Source organism: Rhipicephalus microplus, chromosome 4, assembly GCF_043290135.1.
Source record: "Rhipicephalus microplus isolate Deutch F79 chromosome 4, USDA_Rmic, whole genome shotgun sequence".
In the NCBI taxonomy this organism is placed as follows: domain Eukaryota; kingdom Metazoa; phylum Arthropoda; class Arachnida; order Ixodida; family Ixodidae; genus Rhipicephalus; species Rhipicephalus microplus.
The window spans coordinates 130,400,155-130,415,955 of record NC_134703.1 but is presented as its reverse complement, the minus strand read 5'-3'; positions in this window follow the sequence as shown (position 1 = coordinate 130,415,955).

Below are 15,801 nucleotides of genomic sequence, written 5' to 3'. Positions count from 1 at the left end.
GATAATCTTTATTTAGGTTAGCATGCGAGGTGTAATAAATATTGCTCATCATTTTCAAATCCTTTACCATGCCACAAATGTGCATTTTGGTCATCATATCGAAACAACTGACGAAGTAAATTTTGAGTACACATGTTAGAGAAAACGAAAAAAAAAAGGGCTGCCCTGGGACTCGGAAGGAAGACACCTTTCCTTGTATTCTGGAAAAACTTAGCGTGTACACATTTATTTCATACTGGGCAGCTTCCTAACACTGATTGCGTCTAAATATTTCATTATTGTACATTAATCGTACGAGTTGTTTAAGATATGATCGAAACAGCTTTCGTCCAGTTGCTCATACTTAGGGGTTCGATTAGACACATTTGCAGTCGATGTCGCTTGACACGTTATATGTGCAGCGGAGGAGCGCAAGTAGATTCGAGTAAAAGATATGCCTTCTTGGTACATTCTATGTGACTATCAGTGATCGGTTATTGTTTTTATGTAAGATTGCAAAGAGAAGGTCACACTTTAGTCTGTTATGAGTATGGCTGTGAGAAATGCGAGATAGAACACCGAATTAGCTTTACCAGAAATTACGGAACATTAAAAATTTGATAAAAAGTAAGATAGTGACGTCCTAATACGTACGACATGAGTTTCCCGTAAATTGAATAATTGATTTGCCGAGTATTTTTATTTGGAATACCACATAGCCACAACTACTTTCGAATGCAATTCGATGTTCCTCTTTCGTGTTTCTCGCTCCATTACTCGTACAGAGATGAAAACTTGCATTTAAAAGAAAAGAAATTGAAATTTAAAACATCGTGTTTCAAAGCGCAGCAAGACGGAGATATGATACGGCGAAACCCATAACACGTCAGGGCTGTGCGAGCCTTTCTTCGTTCCTTATCTAAGACGGGCGGCTCCTTGAAACGATGACAAACTCTGCTACCAAACCAACGTCTTACATCAGTTCCAAGTGTTCACACTGAGCGTCGTGTTATATAAAAAAAAAATTCCACGAAAGCAACGCGGGGGCCAGACCGTCACCGGGCGCCGAGACGTGCCGCTCTCGGACGATCCGCGTGCAGTGATACATTATCCGGAGACGCGCCTCTTATTCGCGACACGCTTCGAGCGAACTAGAATCCGAAACGTCTCCGTGGTCTTCGTCGAAGTACGAGGTCCGGCCGGCAGCGAAAACATTCCTGCTCTCGACGTTTCGCCGTCTCAGTGCAACTACGCTAACGACCGTCGCAACGGAGCCTGCCAGCGCCGTCGACACCGGCGTATACAACCAGCACATCGAGACGCCGGCAAACGGAGGCGTCGGGAAGCCGCCATGTTTGCGAAACGCCCGCCGCTCCCGCCGGCGCCCATCTCGACTCCCGATCTTCGCAGGACCAGCGAGCTCGCCGCCTCGTTGGACGAGGTAGACTGGAAAGTATTCCGCAAACGGTGAGTCGTCAACGCCGATGTCTTGGAAGCATTGAGTACTTACGATAACGCCGATGCCGTGATCATGCAAAGCGTTGGGATACGCTGTTTCTTGCGGGGCAGCAGCGCACCGTATTTCCCGTGTGCGGAAGCACTACGGTTGAACCGAGGCGGGTGGCAACGCGGGGAAAGATAGCGCTGAGACTGCATAAAGCGATTGATTTTCGTTTTTATAGTGTGTTCGTGTTAATCGATATTTGAAGCTGCACGCTGTGTGTTTTGTGCTATGCTGTATGACTCACTCGGGTAACCAAGTTTGTTTATGTGTACAAATGCCGTTTCAAAAAGGACGAGTGGACGTTCAAAAAAAAAAAACGTTGCTCTGTGCGCGTCGATTTGAATATTAGAAAACTCAAGGAAAGTACAAAATAATAGTAGCGGTGGTTATGGCGGGCGTCAGATCACAATACCTTGGGCGTAATAAAATGACGGTGTAAAATAGTGAATAAAAAAAATAGATAGCGCATCATCACAGTAAAAGTAAACTGTGGCTGGAATTTTTCATTATTAATAGCGTACACAGATCGGCTGTAAATATTTGTTAATGCTCGACATTTTAACCAGCTACCAGATAGGGCTGTTCTTGTGCCTAATAAAGATATTCGAACTCACTATCGTTCAATAGTAATAACCTAAACTGGTAGGAACTACCTCAAAATCTTTTTTTTTTTTAAGAAAGGAAGTGTTTCGTACGTACAGAGTACGCCAAAAATGTTCAGACGGAGCTAAATAATACAATTTTTGGGATGCACTAAAATCACTTCTATATTTGTCTATGTTCTTCATTTTCATGTTTCTAGTGAAGACGTTGCTCATGTAAAAATAGAAAATTTTCTATTCGTTATGAGGCAGCTACTTTGTATTTTATATAAAAAAAGGAAATAGACACTCCAGTGCTTAAAATATAATTCGAGTGTCATTTGGCATTCAACAACAACACGACTAATTTCTTTTAAAACAAATAATACAGATCACAAAGGTCGCAATACTGTTTGCGCATCCACTTAATTTCCTGATCATAATCTTATTTCTAAAATATTGTAATTCGTGCTATTTTTACTGATCTGCTATACTTAGCAGCATGCGTCACACGTTAAGCTAAGAGAAGTGACACCAGCGCATGCATTTGTGCTGAAAAGTACGACAGTGTGCTTTTTAGTATTGTCGCACGGGATAACTGGAAACTGGAAATAACTGCAAAATGTGTCTTGTTGACTGTTGCCGTTCAGTTATTTTACTCGCGTGTGTCTTAATGAAATGTTCAACCGTTCTCGTGCGATATATGCAATAGGAACACCAAATTGCCACACTATTACCACGTGTATTCTCCGGCTGATAATGTTTGGCGTATGCTGTCCTATATAAATCTCTGAAGAGTAATCATCGGCAGATATATACACATGTATATCACAAATACACTGCTTGCAAAACATCTGTGCTTGCAGTGTATACATTATGAAGCTGTCGCGTTAATAACATCGATGAATCTGCTACTACAGGGTCATATCAGCGTTTGCTTCTTATTTTTTGCCTTTGTCACAAGCTAAGAAGAGTTTAACAAGCAACAAAATTGTTTGTATCTTTTTAATCATACTGCGCGGTACACCGATAGGGCATGGTGTCTTCGTAGATAAGTATCCGTACATAAGTATGATACAGTGCTTACGAAACAAAGTCGTATGTTTGAAAAAAAAACAGTTTCTGGTGTCTTGCCTTCTACGATTTACAATCATTACTCCGCAGCCCATACATAAAATGGTTACCCGTATATCAATTGAAAATCATGATTAATCATGTATGGGTAGGTGGCATAGCCATATTGTGAGAATATTATCATTATCGTTCACTGGACTATTACGTTACCGTGATCCGGCAACAATGAGCAACCATGAAGTGCATTTCAATGATAACAAAATTATATAAAAACTTAAGATGCAGCGTCAGCGTGACTGCTGTCACACGTAATCATTTGTTGCGTTTTGATGCCGCTGTTCCACCATACATGATTTTGACGTAAAAAAACATCAAAAAGTTTACGTACTTTCATTCATTCACTGTTTATTCAGACAAAAGCAATGATTGCATAGGTTTAAAGAACTAGAGGCAGATTACCTCTGCCTGACTAAGGTCCCTCCACCTATACATTTGCTCAGGTGAAGTGGAACAAAGGATACAACTTTCATTCTGCTTTTGAATGAGCAGCATTGATGAGCGGCATCGCGGAATCATTGCTTTATGGCATTGCTTCCGTGATTTTTGATGTCCTTATAACTATATGGTCGAAAATATACTGCTAGCACTCGTGGTGTACCAATCGATCGTGAGGCCCGACTTGAAGGGCGATGGTGCCTTTAGGGTAAAAAATCTGGCATCCAGGCGTGACAGCCGCGTTCATTTTCTGACACAAAAATATAGTATTTGTGAACTTCATGTACGCTTTCTTTCTTTTAATGCATCACGGAATAAACGATAGGAGGTTGGCGAATGTGCAATATAATGACCATTTTTTCTTCACTCTAAAGAATGTCTCAAACCGTGGACAGGGGGCAAATTGGGGACGTATATCGGCAGTTAAAACAGCGGGCTAGAAGAAACGTCACATTAAATCTTGTATACGTTTTCATGGTCATATTTTGTATCCGTAGCAGCTATAACGCAATAAAAAGATACGTTCCTGCAATACCGTCACAGTTTGTTTCAAAGAACGGTGACAAATACACTTTGCAGATAAGAATAATTGTGAGCAGACTACACCGAGAAAACTGCTATTAAACGCGTGGCAGTTTTGTCGCAGTGAGATAAATATATTGAGTGGGCCATTGCCTATTGTCCAAACAATGCCCGCGATAGTGCATTGAATCCAATGTTTTAAATCTTGGCGCTAGCTACCACAGAAGTCGTGTCCTCTCGTTATGAATGAAGGCTATTCCATGCCAAATAGGCAGCTCCGTAATACCGGGATGCGGCAACATACATCTACGTACATCTATCGTTGACCGGGTTAGTGTAAGTTGCGCGCCTCCCGTATTCATTTTGTGCGGTGTGTTTTGTTATTACGGAGGTACTCGGAGGGTTAAGCTCCTAGTATTCAGGTAGGAATTACATTTGCGCAGTTTTGAGAAGTTCATCTTCTTATTCGCACACAGCATGAGCTTGTCATGAAGCTGACTATGTGAGTTTCGAGTGATCAGACAAAAATGAAATTGCGAAGTTTTATTCTCATTGCACTTTCCCTTTGCTCCTCTACAAAAATATTCTTTGCCATTAGGCTGACGCAGCAAACGCGAATTCATTTGCTAGAAAGAATTGTGTGACAGGTAATGTGAACACGTGCATTCTATGTGGCATTCATCTCACCCATGTGCATACATGTCTATTGATTGATGTGCGTGCACTCATCTATTCGCGCGCATTCATGTTTGATGTCAGAAATGTCAGAGGAGTGGCAATAGAGAAGACAGCTATTGCCACAACTGTAACCGTTAGAGCGTCAACCATCGACTATCAGTAATTATCAATTCATTACTATGCAACCTAAAGCTACCTTCTTACATAAACAAGAACGTGTGAGAAAAAAAATTAGCGTTTGAATAAATGTAAAAGCCACATGCGGCGACTTCCCGCGGGTTGGTGCCTCAATAATGTTTCTTTTTTTTTTTTTGCTCTTCAGTGCATGTAAGCGCAAGGGTGAGATATATCTAAGAGACAATGATGGTGAATGTATTGCCAAATATCAACTTGCCGGGCCAACGTGTACCCAGCCAGCTCACTCAAAGTATAAGCAAGCGGTGCTCGAAGTACGACAGAGGGACGAGCTCTGTCATCGATCGTCGAAATAATCTGGTTGTTGTTGAATCACATCGCATTTTGTGCACGTATCATCGTACGTTTCAACGTCATCGCACCACTGCTCGCGAAAGTTCCACAATGTACACGGTTTCTCGCGTCCAACCGGAAAATAGATGAGAATCATCGACAACATTCGAGAACCCACCGATAACATTTTAGGCCTGGTTCGCGCTGCGTGATAACACATGTAATTAGTTTTTACTGAAACGCGGACAAATTTAGGCAAGGAAACAAGCTCGTGTGCACTATTTCGGCGTTTTTAGCGAGAAATGATTCTGCTTAGATAAGACGCATGCTTACCAACATTAAAGTCAATGGCAGTGGTTTGGCATAATGTTAGCGAAGGTCAAAAAGGAGGCAAAAAACTCCTCCGTAATAAATTAATGGTGATACAAACTATAGTACGTCAAATAATTTGTATTTGATGTAGCCGTTATTTGCTTCTTAGCGCCCATTTGATGAAGTTGAAGCGCATGGCACAAAATTGTAATAATTTATACGACAACCAAAATCGCGCCGCATAAATTATGATGATTATTTTAGTATGCGATTTGTGAGTGTGTATTGATCTTGATAGCAGTAGATGCAAGCAGCATCGAAAATCTGAAGGTTAATTTCTGCCTCACAGCATCAGATGTCACAATCTGTATACCTGAACAAAAAACAACAAAGAAAGAACAGCTCACTACAGGTGCCTTGTAGATGGCTTCAGTGCTAATACGTTGACTTTTGAACTGGCTTGGCGGTTTCGGCATAGATTTCACCTGGGTAAGGTTAATGACCGGTGATCTTTCGCTGTCTGCGCGTGCTTTTTGTTTTGTTAATGAATATTTCTGTCTCCGGGAACGTTATCACCGGATGGGACATGCCATGAGTAGTGACAATGTAGTCGGAGATCTGAAGCACAACACTGAAGACACTATTAAAAGAGAACCTGGCTATATCGAATACTGACGGGAGTAAAAAGAAGTTATGTGTGCAGGTAATTCAGGAAACAGTCATACTCTCACATATCCAACCCACTTATAACGAATTATTGTGTCTACCGAAGAGCAGTATGATCCACTTCACTATGCGATATATAAGATATGTTACATGTCAGAATGTTTACGTATAGACCCTGTTGTGATCCCTTTCAGATACAATATGTGCAGGTTTCACCGTAAAAAAGTATTTCATATATCGCAAATATACTCAAGGGGGCTTCACATCAGTTCGATATGCACAACAATTAGTTATGTGCGGGTTAGATATGTACGCACTCGACTGTAGTCGAATAATTGCCGTTAAAGGGTGACCAAAATGACCAGCCACAATACATCCGTTCACCCGCGTAATAGACGACAGTGACACCTTTCAATCGACTCTGATATCGAGCGCACGGTGCTCCATAAGAGTGGGTGGTTCCGCTCCTCAATATTGGTCTCTTCACGCGTGCAATGGGACTACGGAAAGGCAGTGTTTATGCGTCGTAAGAAGGGGGAGTCCTTGCCGAGTGGCCCGGCAAGATTCAGGTGGCTATAGTATACCAGGGGAGAGCCACACGACCTATATACACAGACGTCGTCGTAGTCGTAAAAACGTCGCCTCCCCGCGTACATATACAACGGCCTGCACCGCTTCCAAGTTCAGCGCCGACGGCGGCCATCCCCTCCGCGTCGTAAAAGTTTAGGATGTCGTTGCGGCGCGGCGTTAAGTGCCTCTTGTTCGGACTGGTGCCCCTCCCCGCTTTGCTGGTGAGCACACGACCGCTTATATACGCAGGGCACCCTTGGCAGGCTCGTGCGTTCACTGTTGCCTAGTAGACGGTCGTACGGGCTGCGATTTTGTTGAGGAGCTGTATGCAGCTTCGTTCTTTAATGCGTTCTCGTTTATGCTGTAGAAGTGTATAAGAGGAGTGTTTTATTTTCGGGAGGTCTACCGTGTGTGTTGCGTGAGGCTTAGCTCATGTAATCACCGTCCATATTCATGCAGGGCCTACTGTAGTACAATGGCATTGTCGAATTCAGGTTTTTAATGGTAGAGTTCTGTGCAACCCAACGGGGTGTGAAATGCGCAGCATCATGGGTGTTCGTTCACTGCCTATCAAATTGTCATTATGTGATGTAAGATTATAATCCGCATACAAGAGTTCCTGTGCAGCGTTGCGCGTAGTTCAGTTCGATCTTCACTTTTCGTGAATTCATTCACTCATTGTATGATCCACTCGTCCATTCTTCCGTTCATATTCCCTTAATAGCGTTTCGATGAAGGTGAGTGAAGGTAATCAGAGATAATCAAAGGTGTACTGCTATAGAGCATGTGTAATGCGTTTGCGTTAAATCACCGCACATATTTCTTCTTTTTTTTTTCATCTTTAAAAATATGGGCAGCCTTGACGCAGCCGGAAGTTGCAGGTGGTTTAGCGTTGTCTGTGACAGTGAATGAATGCGTATGACTGTGCATGCACCGGCCGTAAAGTATACAACCGGTAGACATGTTCGCATTTGATTGTAGTCGTAATGCCATCTATATATGGAAAATTGGTGCTATCGCATTTCGCGGCACTTTGTTTAGGGCGGTCTATACGCTTTGTGCTTGTGTATACCTACGTAGTCTTAAGATGACGTGCGTATTATTGAAGTGGGGCGTGAAAAGCTTCATAAAGCAGCGTGGTCTGTACGACTGAATGAAATTTTGTTAAAACGACCATCGTGAACATTGACATTTATCAGTATGGCATGTACGAAAACCAGGTCACGTCGCTCTTCGACATCGTCCAGGGGGCCACAAAAGCGTTAAGGACACACTTGATTATTATTATTATTATTATTATTATTATTATTATTATTATTATTATTATTATTATTATTATTATTATTATTATTATTATTATTATTATTATCGGTCGCAGTTTCGTGACTGCATTATTCCAGCATAGCCTAAATTAGTTTTATTTCGGGGAAAAAATTCAATAGTATATGGCTGCGACTGGTCATGTCAAGAAAAGGGCTGCCCTTCTGATGCGATTAGTCGAGGGATGCAGGACGTGGTCCACCGTATTATACGTGAAATCACATCGAGGCTCAAAGATGTAACCCGTTTGCATTCGGAGCTTTCTTTGCTTCTTTACTGTATCGATGGTAGCCATGCCGCAATTTTGATGAAGTGCGCTGCTGCTGTGCTTGCCTTGACTAGAAAACTTTATGTATTATTGGCCTGCTTCACTGGCAATCTAAGTGAGCATATGTATATGAATGCTTAGTATTATTTTACAGCCTGTTCAAATTCAATTTATGAACGAATAGCACTGTGACCTGTGTGTTTGTGTGACAGGTATACGTGCATTGTCGACGAGTCTTGTTTTATTTAGTTTGGACCAGATATAATATTTCTATTCTACATGAAGAGTTCCACAACTTCTTGATCTTTTTTTTTGTTTTCTTCGCATTTTAAAAACATCAGGTGCTGCAAATAGTCAAACCCTGGACGTCTGTCATGGTAATGTAAATTAGAGGCATTTCGTCTCTAACCAGGTATAGCTCTGCTAGAAGTACTACTCATTTCTAATTTTTCATGGCTGCCCTAAAACCTTCAACGATTTGCAGCTTTCGCGACCATGTAGGTTTATGTCAAACTCATGATTCTAATGATGCTCGCTTGTTTTTTAGAATGTTGTTGAATACTAACTTATGAATTAAACATTGTTTAATTTTCAGTGACACAAATAGCCCCGCCTTATAACAACCTAATTGGTTTTATATGCGTCCACCATATCACTTGACCGGTTACACAAACTTTGTGTATAAACGCATGTTGCAATAATGGAACTCGTCCTCTATGCAATAACACTGAAGTATGGGGTAGGCAGTGTTAAATGAAGGCAATTTATTTAGAAAATGAAATAGACCTTCAGGGCCTTGAGGTGAAATAAATATTTCAATTAAAAGTGCACGAGGAAGGAAATATTCTCAGAGATTCGATACAAACACAAGCCTTCAGGCTAATCCATACAGTCTCTACTCCCAAATATGGCATTGCATCATGTCAAATGCTCGACATGCCTTTGCACTTATAGAGTATCAATAGGAGCTATTTCGGGTTACCGTATCTTCTTTCTGTGGTGTTAACGTTCTCACTCCACATCTCCGGCTCGTTTTATCTCGATTGCACCACGCCCGACCTTGGAAGCACGTGCATGGCTTGCCGCTTGAAATCGCGAGGACCATCTCGCTCGAGGACCATCCGTGCGCCGCTCCTTGTGTTGGCCTGCCGTCCTTATCGATGACATATCGACGAAGCTTCGGCGTATGACGCATTCTTATAAGACGGAACGAGAAACTAAAAGCGGCGTCGAATGAAAAGTAGCTTTTCGCGTCCTATAGGAACGATAAAGGCCGCGGTGGCATCGCGTAGTCATCTTGCGCGGGAGTCGGCTCGCCGCGTCGACTTGTCCTCGTCCACCGAGTCTGGCCCGATCGTATAGTGAACACGCCATGCTCACAGGCACGCTTATCTAGCTCTGCTCGCGTTCGCCGGGAAAACTGGCTCTCTCTTTCTCTCTTACACTGCGGCAGCGCTCTTGGCGCACGCTAAGACAAACGAGCAGAATATCGAACCGTGGATGACCTACGACCGCTGAGCTTAGGAGGAGCCACTTATCTCTATACCACGTGCTCTCTCTTCGACCGGCCTGGCTGGCCGACTCGACGAAGTGCTCGGCAGGAGTGCACCGCCTTTGCCCTTTCATGAATGTCGTTTTAAGTTTCTTTTTGTTGTTTTATTGGTGTTTGATTCCTCGATTTCGTGCATCGCCGCAGTAACCTGCATGAGTTGGACTCCACCTTTAACGCGCATACTTGTGTAGCGAGCACTGCAGCGTCGTCGACGTATATACCGACATTTTCCTATAGCTGCTCAACTTGAAACTGTCGCGCGTCGACTTCGCCATTTCCGCGCCATGCTTTGCGGGCGTGCACAGTGCAGCTGCACCCGTCGCGCCTTCACCTGCTTTTCGGCCCTCCTGTGTCCGGTCTCTTAAACTTTGAGCAGTTTTTTTTTGTATACGTTTCGTTATATTTCCTTAAGGTCTCGTTGTACAAAAAGGGAAAACAAAACATGGACTATAGGCGCTACGGAATGATGTATGATGCGAAGCTGGGCGAAGTTAACTCGAAGGAGAAGACAAGGGGAGGGAACTAGAGAGGGAAGAGGATACGCAATCCGCGTTTCCCAGCAAGCGAAGCTCCCCCCCCCCCCGCCCCCCTTTAGCGTGCGTCTTCCGCAATAAGGTGCCCAAGAATGTGCGGCCCGCGCAACCAAACAGTGCACGTGGCTGTGGTGGAAGAGGGCAGGCGAGCCAGTCTTGCGCTTATCCACCGAGGAAGACAGCGTATACGCGAAGCGCCGGTGGTTGCACGACGCGGGGCCCCCCAAGCGTGTACGTAAACGTGTATACAAGTACAAACGGTCGCCAGCAAAGCGTTTTTTTTTTTTGTCTCCCTGCCGGGTGGTGCGTTGTGATGTGATGGCAGCGTGCCTCTGTTGTCTTCCACGGCCTCGCCTTCTGCTCTCCTCTGCCGAGCGTCCAGATATTATAAATGCCGATGTCAGGCCCCGCGTAATGGATGGCCGGGTCGCACCCGTTCTCGGGAGGCTCGCTTGCTTACTGCGGCGAACACACGCACGCACGCACGCATGCTGGCTTGGACGCGGGACACAACTGAGATTGCGCCCGTGTGAATTTGTTTGCCTCCTGCTGTGACGCCGGCGGTCACATATTCGCTCCGACTGCCGCGAGAAGTTGCGAGGCGCCAGCGGTGCTCATTTCTTGGTTTCCGCATAATGCCACTGCTATAGGCGCAATATGTGCTACACTCTAAAAAAGTATCGAGTAAAAAGGGTGTCTTTTTGTCCCACAACTATAATCGTCATCAGGCTTGCGTGCGCTTCCTTTCTTGAAAACTCGGCGCTGACCACTTTCCTATCAAGAATGCAATGTGACCCTGATAATGTGCATGCCGATCGTGACCGGAATGTACCGGGCACGGGGCGATAGCGCAAGGAATGAACGCAATATAGATGACGATTATTGTTGTGGGACAAAAATACACCCTTTTTACTCGCTCTTTTTTTAGAGTGTACTTCTCTTTTTGTGGCGAGTGCACACGCTTATGCGTGCGTGAGTGCGCACGTTGAGCGCAAAGCTGTTCCATTGCCTATAAGTTGCGCGTGAACTTTATTAAACTATTTAGTGAGTACTTGCGAGCCATCTTAGATGATTTTAATATGGTCTTCAAACAAGAACCACCCGAGGCCTGCCCGGTAACGTCTCGGTTTCCACGATTCGTTTTTTACGCAATTTACGACTCCATGTCGCCCAACTGTGACTAGGCGCGCGCCGTTAATTCATTGGAAACTTTCTTAAAGACGGATAGTTTTTGAAACATTGGAACACTGAGCGGGGACATGCGAGAATGTATGCGACTATATTAACCCTCATAATTGCTATCGCCATGTCGGAATCATGTTCAGCGCCAGAACAAATAGGAAACTGTAATTGTATACGCGCTTCTTGGGAGGCCGTACGCGGATATGCGAATTGATGACTTACATAGATAACAATTTTTTTAATGAAAAGATAACCCATGTGCAGTGTCAGACATGCTTGGCTTACAGGTCGACACTATAAACGATGCTTGAAGATGAAGCGTCACGAAGAAAAAAAAATAAACAGAAAGAGCTATCGGTCGAACGTCTTGCACGAACTCAAGAGTCGTCCAGATCGACTCGAACAACTCGCTAACAAGATCACAGCTCGCGCAAGTCGCGTCTTCATTTTGCTTGACATGCTACTCTCCCATCTCCTACACTTCATTGAACGCATCTACGAGTCCGAGACTTCTTTGAGCGGAGGAGGGTGGGTCGTTTTTCTGTGCCTTGCTGTTTCTTCGAGACAGTTGACTTGTGCATGAACCCTCGGTGTCGCACATCCGACTATGGCTGAGCGAAAGTTGATGGCGACGCCCCTTGCGGCAAGAGTGGATGCACTCCTCCACCCCCCCCCCCCTCTTTCCGATTAATAGGAATTGCCTCGGCGCGGCCGAATACAAAGAGGAGGAAGAAATAAGGCGAGCCCCTTCGAAATTGGATGGCTCGAATGATCGGCACTGATTGTGCCTCTGCATTAGCTTGATTGCGTCGTCGCCGTACTCGTTGGGCCGCCGCAGGCTTCCACAGCGTTTCTCCGCCCTTCGGGTCGGCTATGTAGAGTTCGTGCGGGTGCCACCACACCAAGAAAATGTACGCGCGAGTCTTCGGCGTGACTTATGCGCTGAGACAAGCGAGCTCGGTTCCAATTTGACTCGGCCCGCCGTCTATCTTTCTACGAGAGTTGTGTTCTCGGACCCTGGCGCACTGCCAGTGTATACAAAGAGAGGATGAGCCTATAAGGGCTGCTATGTGTGACAGCGTCGTGTGGAAATTATAATGCATTGGTATGAAGACATCCTTCGGGTCATTGATTCTACAACACATCTACATGCAACAGGTCTTATAACGTGAACAACCATGACTGCAGGACTTGAGGGCATGATGTTTTGTAAGTAACAATATAAATGATAGCGAAAAGATGGGATACCACTGGAAACTAACCTGATTTGCTACGACTCAAAAGAGAATAAAGACAAATAAAAATAGGGGGAGGGAGATGCTGTCGAGTAGCAGGTTGCGGTATTTGCCATAAAATCAAACGTTTTGCAGATATACTTGCGATGTACCACATATAAAACCAGCAGGACTTGATGCAAACTAGCGATTGAATCGAGTTCATATGTGTGAATACTACATTCAAATCTCTTCGCATGCTCGCTTGTATCTGTGTAACAAGATAACCACAAAATATCGCTAATAATAATAGCCATTGCAGGAAGTTTCTGCTTACAGCGAACACGTCTGAATATAAGATCAGTGTCATGCAGGATGTAGCCAGGGCTTTCTATAGATAGCCAGGACCGCCTTTGCCTTGCTTCTTGATGACGAGAGAAGTTCCGAACCGCCAAACACAACTTTGTTCTTTCTTTTATCGCATTGGTGTAGTAAACTTAGTGCAGTCTGGATATGCGACATACAATGCGACGCATTAAAGTATAATGTGATCGTGTAGTAGATGCTCTACCTCTGGGATATTGGCCTGACGACCATATATATATTTGTTTTCATGCGGTTATGCAACCAATCGCCAGCAACGCGGAAGTGGCTTTACTGCGAGCTAACGATTTGCTGGACGAGGTTTTAAAGCGTGGACGGGAGATTTATGAGGGTATAGAACGCTTCATTGCTCCTTTCCCGAGAAAGATTGCGGTTGTGTAACAACTCGTTGTTCTGTGTGGAAAGTATACTGACCGCTCAGTCGCCACTCTACGTGGCTCTTTGCGCCTTCACTCCGTAGAGACGACCCACGAAAACTTGCGCAACTTGTCGCCCTCTGTGGAACGACTAAAATCATGCCCTTTGACCCAATGTAAGAAATCCTACCCCCCGCACCATTCTTTTTCGAATGCTATTTACAGGCTCTGCGTGTTCTTTGAAGCAATTGATTAGATCAGCCAAGTTGTATTTCTTTATTCTTCTGTTTTTCGTAGATTTCAGACGAGAAGTGGATTAATGGCGCATTTTTGGTGGTGAAATTCTTATATACGCTACACGACACCATTTTTTCTCCCCTGATCGTGTCTCTGTCTGATTTCCTTCTTTTTTTTTCTCTTCAAAATATCTCAGTTGTCCGTAAGTTTGGCGCATTCTTTCGAAAACAAGGTTTTCGCGATAAGTGTCACATATGGCAAATCGTTTTGGTCCCACCTATTATGTTTGTATATACGCTCTAGTAACGGCTCCGCTGTTCCCTGCGCACCACAGCCGAGAATATCACCGGAGTTATCAGCCGATAAGTCGACGGGACCGCTGTGGTTACGTGGTACTCAACAAATTCGCTGTTAATCAATTTCCTTTAGTAATAACATGTGAAAACAGAGCAATTCTGGCTGCCATACATTTCTTTAGTTTAAGTAGCCACGATTTTATACGATACCTGCACACTTCACGTGGAACTCGAATGATCCACGTTTACTGTATACATACACATGCAGTACGCTTTTCATCGTGTCGAGCGTGATTATCGCTTCACGAAGGACGGTATGGTTCACTAGCTGTATCTAAAGGTATAGCTATGGGAAGCCTGAAGGAAATGGTCTGGTTTCCTTGTTCATCACGCGGAACTTGTTTAAGAGTGTTCAACCAAACACTCTTCATCGAGCAAACTGGATTTTCCTTTAGGAACGTATATGGTATTTGCTTCCTAAGAGATTGTTAACAGTCATGCTCACATTCGTCATACGCCCCTGCTTTTCTTGTAACTAGACACCTGTGGGATCTCACGCGCATCAACACGTGCCCTGATTCTGTTCATCTCTGTGTCACAAAGATCAAGATGCCATCGAGATTTTAGCTGTGCACTAAGATTTATAACATCTTAGAGCAAGCGATTGACTCTGCGTTTATAGAGTAAAACTGCCACATAATGCGAAGCCCGAGACGGTACGCTTAACGATGTACAAGCTGCCATGTATACGGCTGTTCAACAACTGCGAGGCGTATCCCACGGAGTTTAAAACGTATACTTCAAAAGGAGTAAGAACAGTCGCATTTTTTTGTTATAGGCAAGTCTTCTCTACCACTCGAAAACACGTCGTAATAATGCACAGTGTTCGATTTATATATATATTATCGAACGCCTCACAATATACGAAACTGTGGCGCACTGTTGCTTGCAGCAGTATTGCACGCTGTTTTACAAGAAGCTCTAAATACCTAGCGCCATATAGTTGCTTCGACAAGGGTACGCACTTTGTACATCCGTTAAAGGTACGAGTTAGAGCTATAGCACTTTCGGCTCCATGCTCATATATATATATATATATATACTTTTTGTTTATTTCCTGGCTTGCACCGGCTTCTCATTAGGACTGCGGAAGCGTGAATAATGAATGCACTGACTCTCCGTTTCTTCTAACAGCGCCAAATTTCCTTCACTAACCCACTGCTTTTTTTTTTTTACTTTGTCACTCTTTATTCGTTGAGTTTCATCAGTGTTCGGGGCAATCAGCAGATACGTGTAAACTGCCAACTGGTACGAAGAAACAAGCAGACGAAAAAAAAATCGCAGGTCAGGAAAGGTTATGCGGCTTGTGATTGCTTTACTCATGATCCTCGTGCACCCTTCGCATTTACTTCCTTTGGCGGCGGTACCGGTGAGCAGGCGTAGGCAACGAATAGGTAGGAAGTTAAGCAGCGAAGAAACACGCCATATACGATCGCGCCGAAGAAAATACTCGGCTCAATACTCTCTTCGCCCACGCTTCGGCCGAGGACCGCGTTCGCCATTACGGAATGCCGGCTCGCCGGCCGCTCGAGTGCGCATGCGCCGCACCC